Source organism: Schistocerca cancellata, chromosome 1, assembly GCF_023864275.1.
Source record: "Schistocerca cancellata isolate TAMUIC-IGC-003103 chromosome 1, iqSchCanc2.1, whole genome shotgun sequence".
Classification (NCBI taxonomy): domain Eukaryota; kingdom Metazoa; phylum Arthropoda; class Insecta; order Orthoptera; family Acrididae; genus Schistocerca; species Schistocerca cancellata.
Window position 1 is genome coordinate 287,953,125 of NC_064626.1, and position 19,729 is coordinate 287,972,853.

The 19,729-nt window shown below is 42.6% G+C and overlaps 1 protein-coding gene across 1 annotated transcript in view; it reads right to left on the bottom strand.

Annotated features, from left to right (window-relative positions):
- The window catches only part of LOC126171554 (estradiol 17-beta-dehydrogenase 2-like), a 174,910-nt gene extending 158,439 nt beyond the window's left edge, over nucleotides 1–16,471 (bottom strand). The window contains exon 1 of the mRNA XM_049920809.1: nucleotides 16,386–16,471. The gene's annotated coding sequence lies outside the window, so the exon portion shown is untranslated. The remainder of the gene's footprint in view (nucleotides 1–16,385) is intronic.
- Nucleotides 16,472–19,729: the final 3,258 nt, after the last annotated feature.

A 19,729-nucleotide genomic window follows, 5' to 3' on the forward strand; every position in this document is an offset into this window, starting at 1 on the left:
TCTTCCATGAAGACGAATGCCTCGCCAATATGCTGCCGATGTGGTTGCACTATTGGTCGGAGGGTGGTATTCTCGTATTATACAGCCGATACAGCACCTTCCATGACCACCAGCGGCGTACGTCGGCCCCACATAATCCCCCCCCCCCTCCTAAGCATCAGGTAACGTCCACCTTGCTGCACTAGCTGGACAGCGTGTCTAAGGCGTTCGGCATGTTGTTGGGTCCATCTGTACCACGCTGCCTAGTGTCGTGGTTGCAAAGACGGACCTCGCCATGGACGTCGGGAGTGAAGTTGCGCATCATGCAGCCTATTGCGCACAGTTTGAGTCGCAACACGACGTCCTGTGGCTGCAGAAAAAGCACTATTCAACATGGTGGCGTTTCTATCAGGGTTCCTCCGAGCCATAATCCATAGATAGCTGTCACCCACCGCAGTAGTAGCCCTCGGGCGGCCTGAGCGAGGCATGTCATCGACAGCTCCTGTCTCTCTGTATCTCCTGCCTGTCCGAACAACATCGTTTGTGTTGACCCCGAGACACCTGGACACTTCCCTTTTTGAGAGCCCTTCCTGGCACAAAAGTAACAATGTGGACGCAATCGAAACGCGGCATTGACCGTCTAGGCATGGTTGAACTCCAGACAACACGAGCCGGGTACCTCCTTCCTGGTGGAAAGACTGGAACAGGTCGGCTGTCGGACCCTCTTCGTCTAATAGGCGCTGCTCAAGCATAGTTGTTTACATCTTTGGGCGGGTTTGGCTCTGAGCACTATGGGACTCAACTTCTGAGGTCATTAGTTCCCTAGAACTTCGATCTAGTTAAACCTAACTAACCTAAGGACATCACACACATCCATGCCCGAGGCAGGATTCGAACTTGCGGCCGTAGCGGTTTCGCCGTTCCAGACTGCAGCGCCTAGAACCGAACGGCCACTTCGGCCGGCTTTGGGCGGGTTCAGTGACATCTCTGAACAGTCAAAGGGACTGTGTCTGTGATACAATATCCACAGTCAACGTCTATCTTCAGTAGTTCTGGGAACCGGGGTGATGCAAAACTTTTATTGATGTGTGTATTATTAACTAATCTAAGACATGTAAGTAAAATGTATGCTACACGTGATGTGCACAGAGGTCTTTTATCCTCTATAAGCAAGCTTCTTGTAATTTCATCTACTGTAGTGTCAACACGTGATCACCGGCCGGAGTGGCCATGCGGTTCTAGGCGCTACAGCCTGGAACCGAGCGACCGCTACGGTCGCAGGTTTGAATCCTGCCTCGGGCATGGATGTGTGTGATGTCCTTAGGTTAGTTAATTTTTATTAGTTCTAAGTTCTAGGCGACAGATGACCTCAGAAATTATGTCTCATAGTGCTCAGAGCCATTTGAACCAATCAATACGTGATCCATGTACGTCGCTTTTCGTTTATGAACTTTACACTGCATCTAAATATTTTACGATTCCAAACATGTATGACATGCAACTCGCATGTATTGGGAGAGAATACCAAAGGATTCGGGATCCAAATAAGAAAACGTCACCGGTTTCTCATGCACACAGAGTCAGTAGCAGCATGACAGTTGAGTCTTGTGACCATGGCTCTGCATTAGCGGCCTTCACTTATGTCTAGCCGTTACATCAAGAAACTACAGCCTCTGTCCATGTGTACAATATTCTTTTCTTTTAAGCATATGCGTATGACGTCACGTCTCTCCTTTCCTCTGTATAAAGTAACTCCACATATTTTGTTCAATGGAGGTCTGTGATTTCTCTCAACCTTAAATAAGGCAGAAGAAACAGATAACATTCAATCGGGATATCTAAAATCATTTGGGGTAAGTGACAACAAAACGGCTATTCACGTTAGTGTATGGAATGTATGAGTTTGGGGACATACCGTCTGACTGTCGGTAAAATATCATCCACACAACTGCGAAGACTGCAACAGCTGACAAGTGTGTGAATTATGGCACAATCAATGTAACACCTCATGCATCCAATTTGGTGACGAAAATACATAAGAATTTAAAAGAAAATTGAGGATCTGCTAGATGATGACCAGTTGGCATTAGAAAAGGTAAAGGCATGAGAGAGGCAATTCTGACGTTGCGGTTGATAATGGCAGCAAGACTAAAGAAAAATCAAGACATATTCACAGGATTTGTAGACCTGGAAAAAGCTTTCAACAATGTAAAATGGTGCAAAATGTTCGAAATTAGGAGAAAGATAGGGGTATGCAATAGGAAGAGACTGGTAGTATACAATATGTACTAGAGCCAAGAAGAAATAATAAGAGTCGACGACCAAGAACGAAGAGCTCGGATTAAAATGATGTAAAACAGGGATGTACTCTTTCCTCCTTACGCTTTAAGCTGTGCATCGAAGAAGCAATGATGGAAATAAAAGAAAGGTTTGTGAGTGGAATAAAAATTCAAGGTGAAAGGATATCAATGATACGAGACGCTGATGAACGCATTGCTATCTTGGGTGAAAGTAAAGAAGAATTACATTATCTGCTGAATAGAATGAACTATCTAATGGGTACAGAATATAGACTGAGAGTAAATCGAAGAAAGACGGAAGTGATGAGAAATAGCAGAAATGATAACAGCGAGAAGCTAAGCAACAGAATTTTTGGTCACGAAGTAGATGACGTTAAGAAATTTTGCTACCTAGGCAGAAAAATAACCATTGATGGACAGGGCAAGGAGGACATCAAAAGCAGACTAACACTAGCAAAAAGTGCATTCCTGCCAAGAGAAGTCTACTAGTATCAAACATAGGCATTAATTTGAGGAAGAAATTTTTGCGAATGTACGTCTGGAGTACAGCATTGTGTGGTGGTGAAACATGGAATATGGGAAAACCAGAACAGAAGAGAAGCGAAGCATTTGATATGTGGTGCTATACCCAAATGTTGAAAATTTGGTGGACTGATAAGGTAAGAAATAAGGAGGTTCTGCGCAGAATCGGAGAGGAAAAGAATATGTGGAAACCACTGACAATGAAAAGGGCCAGGATGATAGGACATCTGTTAAGACATCAGGCAATGACTTCGATGGTGCTAGAGGGAGCTGTAGAGGGCAAAAACTGTAGAGGAAGACAGAGATAAGAATACATACATCAAATAACTGAGGACTTAGGTTGCAAGTGCTGCTCTGAGATGAAGACGTTCTCATAGGAAAGGAAGTCGCATGAAACCAGTCAGAAGACTGATGACCCAAAAAAAGTACAATATCCACATATATAAAAAATACACCCTCAAAAAGAATGCGCAAAAGCACATAGAATACAGCTACAATAGAACAAATGAATAAGGCAGAGAAAACAAAAAGTAGTAATAACTGTTATGGATGGGCTCAACATTTTACGAAAATTTCCTTTATTTTCAGTAAAGTAAATACTGAGAAAACTTAGTTACAAAAAGATGAAAGAAATTATAATTGAAATAGTTTGAAATGCGTTGAGTCTTTGTAGGGGAAAAGCACTTGGTGTTGAAACTTATCTGCTTAAAGACGACGCATCGCGAAGTCAGCGACAGTTTGTTGATACTGGTGACGGAATTATTATGGATGCATTAGCAATGCAGTTGCGGTGGATATTTGATTAGCATAGGCTCCAGCATGAAATAATATTATCCTCCTTTGCATTTCTGCGCTCACAGAAAGACATAAGAACAATCAATATTGTAATTGTAAACTGTCGTAGCTGTGTTGGAAAAGAACCAGAGTTCTAATCGCTAATAGAAAGCACTGAATCACAAATCGTTATAGGTACGGAAATCTGGCTAAAGCCGGAAATAAGTTCAGCCGAATTTTTTACAAAGGACCTAACCATGTTAAGAAACTGTAAATTAAATACAGTTGGTGGTAGAGTGTTCATTGCTGTCAGAAGTAGTTTACCTTGTAGTGAAATTGTGTAGTTCCTGTGAGTTAGTATTCGTAGAGGTTATACTTGACAATCTGAATAAACTAATAAGTGGTTACTTTTACCGATCCCCTTACTCAGATGACACAGTTTCTGAACAGTTCAAAGAAAACTTGAGTGTACTTTCAAATAGATATCCCACTCATATAATTATAGTTAGTGGTGACTGCAATCTGCCCACCATACGTTGTTGAAAGTACATGTTTAAAGTCTGTGGTAGGCATAGAACATCGTCTGAAATCGTACTCAGTGCCTTCCTGGAAAATTATTTCGAACAACTAGTTCAGGAGCCCACTCGAGGTGTAAATGGTTGCGAAAAAATACTTGAGCTCTTAGTAACAAATAATCCTGACCAAATAAGGAGCATCATGACAAACACAGGGATTTGTGACTACATGGTTGTTGTAGCTAGACTGAATACGTTAACATCCAAACCCACTACAAATAATCGCAAAATACATCTATTTAAAAAAGCAGATAAAAATTCGCCTGACACCTTCATAAGAGACGGTCTCCATTACTCCCAATCTGACTGTGTAAGCGTAGACCAAATGCAGTTTAAATTCAAAGAAATAGTATCAACGGCATTTGAGAGATATGTTCCAAGCAAATTAATAAGAGATGGTTCTGAATCCCCACGTCATAACACTATAGAAGAAGCAATGAAAAAAACCATGTCAAATTTAAAAGAACCAAATCCCCAAGATCGGTGATGTTTTCAAGAAGCTCGAAACGTAGCGCGAACTTCAGTGCGAGATGCTTTTAATACTTTCCACAACTATACTCTGTTTCGAAACCTGGCAGAAAATCAAAAGAAATTGATGTACGTAAAGTATACCAGCGCAAAGACACAATCAATAGCTTCACTGCGCGATACCAATTATGACGTTACTGACAACAGTGCCACTGAAACAGGGTTACTACATAAAGGTTTCTGAAATTCCTTCGGCAAAGAACAAGAAGTAAATATTTCATACTTAGAGAAACTACCAAGATGAGTAACTTAGAGGTAGATATCCTCGGTATAGCAAAGCAGCTGAAATCACTTAGTAAAGACAAGGCCTCTGGCCCAGATTGGACACCAGTCAGGTTACTCTCAGGCTATGCGGCTACAGTAACTCCATACGCTATGTGACCAAAAGTATCCCAACACCTGGCTGAAAATGACTTGCCAGTCTGTGACGCCCTCCATCGGTAATGCTAGAATTCAATATGGTTTTGGCCTACCCTTAGCCTTGATGACAGCTTCCATTCTCGCACGCATGCTTTCAATTATGTGCTGGAAAGTTTTTTGTGGAGTGGCAGCTCATTCTTCACGGAGTGCTGCACTGACTAGAGGTATCGATGTCGGTCGGTCAGGCCTGGCACTAAGTAGGCGTTCCAAAACATCCCAAAGGTGCTCTATAGGATTCAGGTCAGGACTCAGTGCAGGCTAGTCCATTACAGGGATGTTATTGTCGTGTAACCACTCCACCACTAGGTCGTGCATTATGAACAAGTGCTCGGTCGTGTTGAAAGATGCAATCGCCATCCCCGAATTGCTCTTTAACAGTGGGAAGCAAGAAGGTGCTTAAAACATCAGTGTAGGCCTGTGCTGTGATAGTGCCACGCAAAACAATAAGGGGTGCAAGCCCCCTGTATGAAAAACACGACCACACCCTAACACCACCGCCACCGAATTTTACTGTTGCCATTACACACGCTGGCAGATGACGTTCACCGGGCATTCGCCATACCAACACACTGCCATCGGATCGCCACATTGTGTACCGTGATTCGTCACTCCACACAACGTTTTTCCACTGTTCAATCGTCCAACTTTTACGCTCCTTACAGCAAGCTAGGCATTTAGGTTTGGCATTTACCGGCGTGATGTGTGGCTTATCAGCAGCCGCTCGACCATGAACAAGTTTTTTCACCTCCCGCCTAACTGTCATAGTACCTGCAGTGAATCCTGATGCAGTTTGGAATTCCTGTGTGATGGTGTGGATAGATGTCTGCCTAATACACATGACGACCCTCTTCAACTGTCGGCGGTCTCTGTCAGTCAACAAACGAGGTCGGCCTGTACTATTTTGTGCCGTATGTGTCCCTTCACAAAAAATGTTCATATATATGTAAAATCTTATGGACTTAACTGCTAAAGTCATCAGTCCCTAAGCTGCCACACTACTTAACCTAAATTATCCTAAGGACAAACACACACATACCCATGCCTGAGGGAGGACTCGAACCTCCGCCGGGATCAGCCGCACAGTCCATGTCTGCAGCGCCTTTGACCGCTCGGCTAATCCCGTGCGGCAGTTGGTGTTGGCCAGTCCATGACTGCAGCGCGTGTCCCTTCACGTTTCCACTTCACTATCACATCGGAAAGAGTGGACCTCGGGATGTTTAGGAGTGTGGAAATCTCGCGTACAAACGTATGACACAAGTGACACCCAATCACCTGACCTCTTTCGAAGTCCGTGAGTTCCGCAGAGCGCACTCTCTGCTCTCTCACGATGTCTAATGACTACTGAGGTCGCTAATATGGAGTACCTGGCAGTAGGTGGCAGCACGATGCACCTAATATGAAAAACGTATGTTTTTGGGTGTGTCCGGATACTCTTGATCACATAGTGTATTTACCAACCATACACAACCGATCGCTCGCTGAAAGGTTCGTAGCTAAAAAAAAAAAAAAAAAAAAGTTTCAAATGACTCTGAGCACTATGGGACTTAACATCTGATGTCATCAGTTCCCTAGAACTTAGAACTACTTAAACCGAACTAACCTAAGGACAACACACACATCCATGCCCGAGGCAGGATTCGAACCCGCGACCGTAGCAGTTGCGCGGCTCCAGACTGTAGGGCCTAGAAACGCTCGGCCACTCCGGCCGACTCGTAGCTACAGACTGGAAATTTGTATAAGTCTCACCGATACTCAGGAAAGGAAATAGTAGTAATCCGTTAGATTACAGACCCATATCGCTAGCACCAATTTTCAGATTTATTGACAAACAGCCAACACGGATACAGAGAACATCGTTCGTGTGAAGTATTTTCATGAAGTAATAAATGTTATCGACAAGGGACGTCAAATCGTCTCCATATTTTTTGATTTCCAGAAGGCTTTTGATGCCATTCCTCACTAGTGACTTCTAATTGAACTGCGTGGTAATAGAGTATCGTTTCAGTTGTGTTTCTGGATTGGTGATTTCCTGTCGGAGAGGCCGCAGTTCTTAATAACTGATGGAAAGTGATCGAGAAGAACAGAAGGAATATTTGGCGTTGCCGAAGGAGGTGTTATAAGTCCACTGTTGTTCCCGATCTACATAAACAATTTAAGATATAAACTGAGCAGTCCTCTTAGAGTGTTTGCAGATGATATTGTCATTTATCGTCTTGTAAAGTCCTCAGATGATCAAAATGAATTGCAAAATGATTTAGACAAGATATCTGTATGGTGCAAAAAGTGGCAACTGATTCCGAATCATGAAGTGCGTCGAGTCATCCACGTGTGCACTAAAAGGAATCCGCTAAATTTCAGTCACATAATAAATCACACAAATCTAAAGGCTTTAAATTCATCTACATAGTCAGGTATTATACTTATGAATAACTTGAACTGTAGCGATCACATATAGCTGCACTCGAGATAATAAATTCGAAGTAGCAGTCCAAAGACAGTGAGTTATTGGCAGAACACTTAGAAAATGTAACAAGTAGTGCTTACACTACACTTGTCCGCCCTCTTCTGGAATATTGCTGGGTGGTGTGGGATCTTTATCAGTTATGACTGACGGAGGATATGGAAAGAGTTCAAAAAAGGGCAGCTTGTTTTATATTATAACGCAAAATAGGGGAGAGAGTGCCACGGATATGACACGCGAACTGGGATGACAATAATAAAAACAAAGGCGTTTTACGCTGCAGCAGGACACTCCTATGAAATTTCAATCAGTAGCTTTCTCCTCAGAGTATGCTACTATTCCGTTGGCGCCAACAGAGAGAAGGGAGTAATGTTCATCAAAATAAAATAAGAGAAGTCAGAACTCGCACGGAAAGATTTAAGTTTTCGTTTGTCCAGGGCGTTGTTGGAGAGTGGAATGGCAGAAAAGTAGATTAAAGGTGGTTCAATGAACCGTCTGCCGGGCACTTAATTGTGAATTGCTGAATAATCATGCAGATGTAGATGCAGATGTCGATAGGGTGGTCGGGATAATCGCTGCTGTGTAAATCGAATTTCATATGTGAACTATCCTAACGTGCCATGTTGTTGTTGTTGTTGTGGTCTTTAGTCCTGAGACTGGTTTGATGCAGCTCTCCATGCTACTCTATCCTGTGCAAGCTTCTTCATCTCCCAGTACCTACTGCAACCTACATCCTTCTGAATCTGCTTAGTGTATTGATCTCTTGGTCTCCCTCTACGATTTTTACCCTCCACGCTGCCCTCCAATGCTAAATTTGTGATCCCTCGATGCCTCAGAACATGTCCTACCAACCGATCCCTTCTTCTAGTCAAGTTGTGCCACAAACTTCTCTTCTCCCCAATCCTATTCAATTCCTCCTAATTAGTTACGTGATCTACCCACCTTATCTTCAGCATTCTTCTGTAGCACCACATTTCTAAAGCTTCTATTCTCTTCTTGTCCAAACTAGTTATCGTCCATGTCTCACTTCCATACATGGCTACACTCCATACAAATACTTTCAGAAACGACTTCCTGACACCTAAATCTATATTCGATGTTAACAAATTTCTCTTCTTGAGAAACGCTTTCCTTGCCATTGCCAGTCTACATTTTATATCCTCTCTACTTCGACCATCATCGGTTATTTTACTCCCTAAATAGCAAAACTCCTTTACTACTTTAAGTGTCTCATTTCCTAATCTAATTCCCTCAGCATCACCCGACTTAATTCGACTAAATTCCATTATCCTCGTTTTGCTTTTGTTCATGTTCATCTTATATCCTCCTTTCAAGACACTGTCCATTCCGTTCAACTGCTCTTCCAAGTCCTTTGCTGTCTCTGACAGAATTACAATGTCATCGGCGAACCTCAAAGTTTTTACTTCTTCTCCATGAATTTTAATACCTACTCCGAATTTTTCTTTTGTTTCCTTTACTGCTTGCTCAATATACAGATTGAATAACATCGGGGAGAGGCTACAACCCTGTCTCACTCCTTTCCCAACCACTGCTTCCCTTTCATGCCCCTCGACTCTTATAACTGCCATCTGGTTTCTGTACAAATTGTAAATAGCCTTTCGCTCCCTGTATTTTACCCCTGCCACCTTCAGAATTTGAAAGAGAGTATTCCAGTCAACATTGTCAAAAGCTTTCTCTAAGTCTACAAATGCTAGAAACGTAGGTTTGCCTTTTCTTAATCTTTCTTCCAAGATAAGTCGTAAGGTCAGTATTGCCTCACGTGTTCCAACATTTCTACGGAATGCAAACTGATCTTCCCCGAGGTCGGATACTACCAGTTTTTGCATTCGTCTGTAAAGAATTCGTGTTAGTATTTTGCAGCCGTGGCTTATTAAACTGATAGTTAGGTAATTTTCACATCTGTCAACACCTGCTTTCTTTGGGATTGGAATTATTATATTCTTCTTAAAGTCCATACGCTCACCTTTACAGGCCGTACACTTTTAGCAGTCACGATCGCGAATTTGTAGTTCTGGCGAAAACAGTGCCACACGTCTGAATTAGTCTGCAAGTCCCCACGACGACAGATAATGTTTTAGCGCGAGCGGCAGCTCATAAAGTTGTACTCGAGATAATAAATTCGAAGTACATAACTCGATAAAATTGTCTGCCGCGAGTAATGAGTGTAATTCAAATGGTTCAAATGGCTCTGAGCACTGTGGGACTTAACAGCTATGGTCATCAGTCCCCTAGAACTTAGAACTACTTAAACCTCACTAACCTAAGGACATCACACAACACACAGGCATCACGAGGCAGAGAAAATCCCTGACCCCGCCGGGAATCGAACTCGGGAACCCGGGCGTGGGAAGCGAGAACGCTACTGCACGACCACGAGCTGCGGCCCTGAGTGTAATTGGCAGGGGCTCTACGAATGTAGTGTGTGGACGTTAAGTTGGGTATTATGGGGAGCGTGCAAGGAATAAATCCCTGCAGTCGCACTATCCTCTGTGCCCTCCGTGGCTCAGATGGATAGAGCATCTGCCATGTAAGCGGGAGATCCCGGGTTGGAGTCCCGGTCGGGGCACACATTTTCAACTATCCCCGTTGATGTATATCAACGCCTGTCGACAGCTTAAGGTCTTGATTTAATTTTCATTTTACCTCTGAAGGATGCTTATTTAGATCAGAGGGGTGTGCCGCTCAGCCTATTCAGCGGTCATCGCCGAAGATGACAGCATCGTCTCTCTGCAGTCAGCAATGAGAGAGTTTTATTCGACAGAACCGCAGCGAAGTGTGTAGTTAGCTGTGCTCTCATAGTGGATCAAGTGACACGTTACTACTCAGTGACAATGGCAAATTAAAATACATGAGGCTCCTGGGGCAATGGCTTGCTTCAAAATTAAATATTTCATCTTGTTCAACTTATAGTAATCAACTACTACTACTATTATTGCTACTATTATTACTACTACTAGTACTACTACTCTGTAACGAACCACCGAAGATCGCAGCTGCCTTATATCAAAACACTCATTAAATATCCCTGTACAACCGCAGAAATTTTGTCGGTGAGTTTTAGGTTCACGTGATATAATCTACGCTGTACGTCGTCATAATCGCAGAGGCATGACCCTATGAAATGAGTGGCCTAAATGTCTCAAAATCTTGTCTCAACTAGCTATGATACATAGGAACCTGCTTCAGTGCTATTGAAGGGCCACAGAGGCGCGGATTTGACCTTACTGTGTAATGTTCCATGCGACTCCCATCTGTTGTCGCAACTGACCAAAGGCCGAAAGCGAGAACGCAACGTGAGACCGGAAGGTAAAATAAATACACGTAACTATAACGTTTTCTGCAAGCCAGTCAGCTGCGATTTCTTTGACGTTGAACAGCGGCGACCAGATCAAAGTGGTAAACTGTTCAGGACTTGCTCCAGCGGAGACGATCAGACGCTTTCTCAATTCCAGGGCAGCATATCCTGCGCTCCAACCGTGTTTTTGCGTGGAAGTACCGAGTTTTGTACTAACAGAGAACGACGTGGAAAGAAAACTTGGTGCGAAACCACCATTTAGGTACATACACTACTGGCCATTAAAGTTGCTATACCACGAAGATGACGTGCTACAGACGCGAAATTAAACCGACAGGAATAAGATGCTGTGATATGTAAATGATTAGCTTTTCAGAGCATTCACACAAGGTTGGCGCCGGTGGTGACACCTACAACGTGCTGACATGAGGAAAGTTTCCAACCGATTTCTCATGCGGACACACACACACACAAAAAAAAGTGTATGAAATCTTATGGGACTTAACTGCTAAGGTCATCAGTCCCTAAGCTTACACACTACTTAATCTAAATTATCCTAAGGACAAACACACATACCCATGCCCGAGGGAGGACTCGAACCTCCGCCGGGAACCACAAACAGCAGTTGACCGGCGTTGCCTCGTGAAGCGTTACCTCGTGTAAGGAGGAGAAATGCGTACCATCACGTTTCCGACTTTGATAAAGGTCATATTGTAGCGTATCGCGATTGCGGTTAATCGTATCGCGACATTGCTGCTCGCGTTGGTCGAGATCCAATGACTGTTAGCAAAATATGGAATTGGTGGGTTCAGGAGGGTAATATGGAACGCCATGCTGGATCCCAACGGCCTCGTATCACTAGCAGTCGAGATGACGGGCATCTTATCCGCATGGCTGTAACGGATCGTGCAGCCACGTCTCGATCCCTGAGTCAACAGATGGGGACGTTTGCAAGACAACAACCATCTGCACGAACAGCTCGACGATGTTTGCAGCAGCATGGACTATCAGCTCGGAGACCATGGCTGCAGTTACCCTTGACGCTGCATCACAGACAGGAGGGCCTGCGATGGTGTACTCAACGACGAGCCTGGGTGCACGAATGGCAAAACGTCATTTTTTCGGATGAATCCCGGTTCTGTTTACAGCATCATGATGGTCGCATTCGTGTTTGGCGACATCGCGGTGAACGCACATAAGAAGCGTGTATTCGTCATCGCCATACTGGCGTATCACCCGGCGTGATGGTATGGCGTGCCATTGGTTACACGTCACGGTCACCTCTTGTTCGCATTGACGGCACTTCGAACAGTGGACATTACATTTCAGATATGTTACGACCCGTGGCTCTACCCTTCATTCGATCCCTGCGAAACCCTACATTTCAGCAGGATAATGCACGACCGCATGTTGCAGGTCCTGTACGGGCCTTTCTGGATACAGAAAATGTTCGACTGCTGCCCTGGTCAGCACATTCTCCAGATCTCTCACCAATTGAAAACATCTGGTCAATGGTGGCCGAGCAACTGGCTCATCACATACACCAGTCACTACTCTTGATGAACTGTGGTATCGTGTTGAAGCTACATGGGCAGCTGTTCCTGTACACGTCATCCAAGCTTTGTTTGACTCAATGCCCAGGCGTATCAAGGCCATTATTGCGGCCAGAGGTGGTTGTTCTGGGTACTGATTTTTCGGGATCTATGTATCCAAATTGCGTGAAAATGTAATCACATGTCAGTTCTGGTATAATATATTTGTCCAATGAATACCCTTTTATCATCTGCATTTCTTCTTGGTGTAGCAATTTTAATGGCCAGTAGTGTATAAATAATACGCTTGGTGAGCGACCTATTAATGAAATGAAGCGGCCAGAGTCTGTCTCAAGTAGATAGCTAATCGTTTACATTCTTAGGAAGAAAAATTAATGTGAACTGATCAGCGCGTCATGAGAGGAGTCTGCTTGTCTGGTGGTGGGCATTCTCATTAACGCCGACTGGCTGAACTTGAAAGCTGAGCGGTTACAGGTCGGTGGATGTGACACCTTCTGAAATGCTTAAAATATCAGTCTGCTTCTAGATGTACCTCTGGCAGGACAGAAATTGTATTGCTCACTTAGGTTCTGTACCTAGAATACAACAGGACAAGTATTCGATTCTAGGGCATAGTATCTCACGTGGAGGCTACTTCAGAGCGATTGAATAGTTACGCTAAGTAACTCAGTATTTAATTATGTTCAGCGTGCTTTGTGATGGTGTACAGTGGATCGAAATGTCACTCAACGTTCATATTAGGAAAATGCCTGGCACTCTAAGAAATATACTAGGCAGTGTACTATAGCCTTAACCCTATTTGTAGGCATGTGTTTTAACATCGTTATTTTTAGTGTGTCTCTAGGAATGAATTACTTGTAATTAATTTCTGATTTAATGAGCGATTGCACGTTATTTGATATTACATACTGACCAACAAGTGTTGCGGTGTGAGTCATCCTGCATCTGATTCAATATGCAGTTACTGTCTAGGTTTTAACCCTTAGTGCCTTTTATTCATGGATTAATGTTGATGTGGTACATCCCATTTTAACTTCGTGGCCTTGCCACAGGGTCCCGAAAAAGTATAGCTTTAGGGTAAATGGTGTAAGTAAAAAGGGTAAATCAAGTACTACACACCGCGATACAACCTTACAGGACACGCCATCACATTATACCCCGAGGTCGAGGGGTGGCATCTATGACTAGTTCCCAAAACGATTTGGGTCCTGGGTTCGAATCTTGACAGTGGTTAAATATTGAATAAAAATCATCAGCAATGGCGGCAGACGAAATCCTGCGTAAGAATTCATCCTCATTCTCCCAACGATCATGTCAAGGAGGTTGGAGGACGGGACAGAGGTTCAGGGCATAATCTTACATGTGGGGCGGGAAACTGCCCCTACAAAAGCGGAAGAATCAACAATGATCAACGACATGAGGACGCAGAAGGCAAATGGAAACCACTGCATTAAGCAAACGTAATGTGTACCCACGGGACATGTGGTTTGTAACTGAAAAGTGCTATGATGATTTGTCCTTAGGCAAAGGATTCCGGACTAGTTCCCACTTCGGCTCTCCGGGAGGGGACTCCCATCTACAGGTCGGGGCGCGGAATGTCAAAAGTTTAAACGTGGTAGGGAAGCTCGAAAACCTGAAAAGTAAACGTTAAAGCTCAGTCCGAATGTAGTGGGGTTAGTGAAACGGAAAGAAGACAGTGATTTCTGGTCAGGCGAGTACAGGGCAATAGCAACAGCAGCAGAAAATGGTATAGCGGGGGTAGGTTTCGTTATGAATAGGAATGTGGGGTAGAGAGTGAGTTATTGTGAACAGTTCAGTGATAATGTTGTTCTTATCAGAATCTACAGCAAACCAACACCGACAACAGTAGTTCAGGTATACATGCCGACGTCGCAAGCTAAAGGGAAAGAAATAGAGAGAGCATACAAGAATATTGAATGGATAATTCGGTACATAAAAGGAGACGAAAATCTATTAGTCATTGGAGCCTGGAATGGGGTTGTAGGGGTAGGAGTAGAAGTAAGAGTTATAGGAGAATCTGATCTTGGTAGCAGCAGTGAGAAAGGAGAAAGATTGATTGAGTTCTGCAATAAATTTCATTTCGTAGTAGCGAATACTCTGCTCACGATTCACAAGAGGAGGAGGAATACTTGGAAACGGCCAGGAGATACAGGAAGATTCGAGCTAAATTACATCATGGGCAGGAAGAGATTCCGTAATCATATAGTGGTCTGTAGAGCATACCCAAGAGCAGATAAAGACTTATATCACAGTTTAGTAATGATGAAGAGTAGTCTGAAGCTTGAGACTAGTGAGGAAGAATCAATGTGCAAAGAAGTGGGATACGGATGTACTTAGGAATGAAGGGATACGCTTGAAGTCCTCTGAGGCTATAGATACTACAATAATTATCAGCTCAGTAGATAGTTCGGTTGAAGAATATTGGAAGTCTCTAAAAAGGGCAGTCACCCGGAAGTTGGAAAGAAAAACATAGTTACGACATATGTAACAAGGATGAAACCATGGGTAACGAAAGATATACTTGACTTGATCAGTGAAAGAATGAAGTAAAAAATTTTCATGGAAATTTAGGAATACAGAAACACAAGGACTTAGGAATGAAATAAATACGAAGTACACGGAAGCTAAGTGAAATGACTGCATGAAAAATGTGCAGAAATCAAAAAACAAAAGGTTGTCGGAAGAACTGATTTAGGATATAGTAAAGTCAAAACACACTTCGATGATATTACAAGCAAGGTCGGTAACATTAAGAGTGCTGCGGAAATTCCACTGTTAAATGCAAAGATGAGAGCGGATAGATGGAAAGAATAAATTCAAACTCTCTACGAGAGGGAGAGGAAATTGTCAGATAGCGTGATGCGTGATATAAGATGAAAACAGAGTCGATAGGGAAGAAGAGGGGAATCCAGTGTTAGAGTCAGAATTTGAAAGAGCTTCGGACGAATTAAGATCAAGTAAGATGGAAGGGATAGATATTATTCAGTCGGAATGTGTAAAATCATTGGGGAAGTTTCTGCAAGACGACTATTAATGTTGGTGTGTAGAATATATGAGGCTGCAGATATACCATTGGACTTTGGGAACACATCATCCACACAATTCCAGAGATCGCAACGGCCAACAATTTCGAGAATGGCCGCACAGTTAGCTTAACACTCAAGCATCGAAGGTGCTGACAAGGATAATATGCAGAAGAATGGAAAAGAAAATTGTGGATGTGTTAGATGACGATCAGATTGCCTTTAGGAAAGGAAAAGGCACCAAAAAGGCAATTTTGACGCTGCGGTTGATAATGGAAGCGAGACTAAGGAAAAATCTTGACACATTCATAGGCTATATCGATCTGGAAAAAGCATTCGACAGTATAAACTGGTCTTGACTTTTATCCATATGTATTCCTCCCCTGTGTCTAAGAGTACTATCTGCCAAAGTTTCTAGTCACTATCCCATGTAGTGGTATAATTACATCTCTCAGTCCAAAGCACGACACATACCGCGCCGTCGTCATCACAAATCAAACTGTTCAATTAAGTGAACTATTGGATAATTTTCACTTTGGTGACTGAACGCTTGCAAATAAGGCTAAAGGCGACCTGCAATACCCTAATATCGCTCCCAGAACTCAGTAAAAGAAAGAAAATAAAAGAAGTTCCGTAAGGGCTTAGCGTCCCGTCATCAAGAACGAAAAAATCGAATGCGTTTTTCTTTCACGAATCATAACCGCATTTGCCACATTTTATTTGAGTAAACCTAGTAAAACGTAGGTGAAGAGGATCAGATGGGAATTTAATATGCCTTTGTGATCATGATCCCCTTGCCTTGACAATTGTACCACCTTGCTGCGTGGCAGGCTCATAAATCTGTGCATGTCCCTTGTGACTTGCCAGCAAAGTTTTTAATTAGATGCTGTATCGAAATAAGCGTTTTACTTACCTTCGATTAGCTGAGAAAATCCTGGGACACAGCGGATTCCCGGCCACTGCGTTTGTGTAATGTGTCCTGCTGTTAACCGGCCGTAGTCAGACGATGCACTAAAGTCCATAGTGCCGCTCCCTCTTTCACAACACGTAAAACCGGATTGCGTAATCATGCGGATAGACTTTAGTTCCCACATCTCACCGACTGTATGTTTTGATAACAGTTGCAAGTCACTCATTAGCACTTTCCGGAGAATGAACGGCCACTACACGAGATGGAAAGCTATTGCTGCACCGCGCGGGATTAGCCGAGCAGTCTGAGGCGCAGCAGTCATGGACTGTGTGTCTGGTCCCGGCGAAGGTTCGAGTCCTCTCTCGGGCATGGGTGTGTGTGTTTGTCCTTAGGATAATTTAGGTTAAATAGTGTGTAATCTTAGGGACTGATGACCTTAGCAGTTAAGTCCCATAAGATTTCACACACATTTGAACATTTTTACTGCTGTTCCATAATACGCCTTGAAATTAACCGTTTAAATGAACGTGTTGTTTAGTACCGTATTCCCGCGTCGAAGATATTTTATGCGGATGGAGTAAAGATCGCAGTTGACGGAAAAGTAGACTATGGAATACACAGCCGTGTAGAAAATCTTCAGGCTTTATTTTACCTGTCTAACGAGATATAAACAATACACTGTCATTAGGTAGCAGTAAAATTTTATATCTCTTGCACACGTATTATCATTGTGGTATTAACCGATTTTCTAATCATCTTGAAGAGCATCCAGAGAAATAACAAAAAAATTTCTTCGAAATTACTGACATGATACAGAAGTTACAACGAATACTCAATAACATAAGTTAGTTCTGGTGGATTCCATGGAATAGTAGAGTATTTCGTAATGAAACAGTTGATAGTTCAGTCAAACAAGTCTTAATCTCATAAGGAATCTTAAATGACGGACTTCCGTATCTAGAAAATCTGAGCTTAATAATAAATTGATCTACTGGAAAATGCAAATGCAAAGGCATTCACCGAAAGTAATGAAAGAAATGCATTACGATAAGCCAAATTTTTTTAAAAAATACGTCTGTTTATGATTCCTAATATAACATGATTAAGCGTCTGTGAGCGCACCATACGTGGTCGTGCGGTAGCGTTCTCGCTTCCCACGCCTGGGTTCCCGGGTTCGATTCCCGGCGGGGTCAGGAATTTTCTCTGCCTCGTGATGACTGGATGTTGTGTGATGTCCTTAGGTTAGTTAGGTTTCAGTAGTTCTAAGTTCTAGGAGACTGATGACCATAGATGTTAAGTCCCATGGTGCTCAGAGCCATTTGAACCATTTTGAGTGAACCGTAGTAAATTTCGGACTTCTCTGTTACGGGTAGGACTGAAGGCATCTTCAACAATCGATTCGTGCACTGAAGAAACATATATGATATTTTAATATTTTCTTGTTCGAAGCAAGAATCGCTATAAACGTTTAGTTAGTGCAAAGATTGACATTCTGTCATCGGCTGCATTCTGGCTTTCATTCAATGAGAAACAACTTACACTTAATATGATGTTTAATCGTTTAAAGGTGTTTGATCTGACACGTACACAGGGTGTTCCTGGAGGAATGGTCAGTATTCTGTCAATGAAACAGAAAAAATCATTCGAAACAATATAGCCTAGTAAACATGTGCTCTATAATGCATACCTTAAGACTTATGAGCACTTGTTCATCTTCGCTACTGCGAAACACATACGTTCTACTGAACAAGTACTCATAGCTCTTAAGGTAATGTGTTGTAGAGCTGATGTTTATTACACTTCTTTGCTTGAAATGATCGATCCTGTCATATCCCTGAATATTGACCAATCCTCCTGGACACCCTGTGTTAAGGAATTGCAACAAGTTTATAGGATGACTATTATTATGTGTTGCTCTCTCATTAGGTATTGTTATGCATTCATTACTTGGCTCTGTACATATATTCAGAAATTATCAGTGCTGTGTAAGAGCATTAGTAACAAGTAAGAGTGTTGTAGGGTTGTATGACGACGGACAAATGTCCAAAGAAGAGAAAGAAAACCTGAAAAGTTAATGAAATTTTCAGCGTAGTGGTTCAATGAAAAGGCACGTAAATTATAACGATAACATTCGTTCACAGTTTGGTTACAAGTCATCTATTTCTATGCTCTGAATAACGAATTATTATTACGTTTCATTCCAGCTTCGTCTTGTGAGAGACATTTTGAAACGTAAGGAAAGAAGGAAAACTGTCAGCAAAATATAAAATGTATCTGCAATGCCACATAGGTTAATACCTCCTGCTTGCCGTGAACAATCTTCATACTTAAAGAGGATGAAAACATCAACGCGGAGCTGATGTGTGCGTAATCCATAAAGCGAAATGAGTAAGATAATTAACTGCAAGAAATACCAGTTTCATGTACAGGATAGGTGATTTTGCATAGAGTCTTGTACCCGATATCTTTGAGCAGAGTTGTGAAAGCCTTCGACTTCTTCCACCCGTTACTGGTTGATTTTCTGGTGCTGACTGACCACACATTATGGTAAACCCGTTCCAGTACAGCTGACTTCTACTTTTCAAAACAGAGAAGTCTTTTTTTTTTTGTTTTTTGGTGTTCAGTCTCCTGACTGGTTTGATGCGGCCCGCCACAAATACCTTGCAACCTTTGTCCTCTGTTATTTGCTGGATGTATTCCAGTCTCTGTCTACCTCTACAGTTTTTGCCCACTACAGCTCCCTCTAGCACCATGGAAGTCATTCCCTCATGTCTTAAAAGATGTCCTATCATCCTGTCCCTTCTCCTTATCCGTGTTTTCGAATTGTTCCTTTCCTCTCCGATTTTGCGCAGAACCTCCTCATTCCTTACCTTAACAGGCCACCTAATTTTCAACATTCGTCCTTAGCACCACATCTCAAATGCTTCGATTCTCTTCTGTTCCGGTTGTCCCACGGTCCATGTTTCACTACCATACAATTCTGTACTCCAGATGTACATTCTCAGACATTTCTTCCGCAAGTTATGGCCTATATTTGATATTCGTAGACTTCTATTGGCCAGAAATGCCATTTTTGCCATTGCTAGTCTGTTTTTGATGTCATCCTTGCTCCGTCCGTCATTGGTTATTTTACTGCCTAGGTATCAGATATTCTTAAGTTTATCTACTTCGTGACTATCAATCCTGATGTTAAGTTTCTCGCTGTTCTCATTTCTACTACCGTCTTTCTTCGATTTACTCTCAGCCCATACTCTGTACTCATTAGACTGTTCGTTCCGTTCAGCAGATCATGTAATTCTTCTTCACATTCACTCATGATAGCAATGTCATCAGCGAATCGTATCATT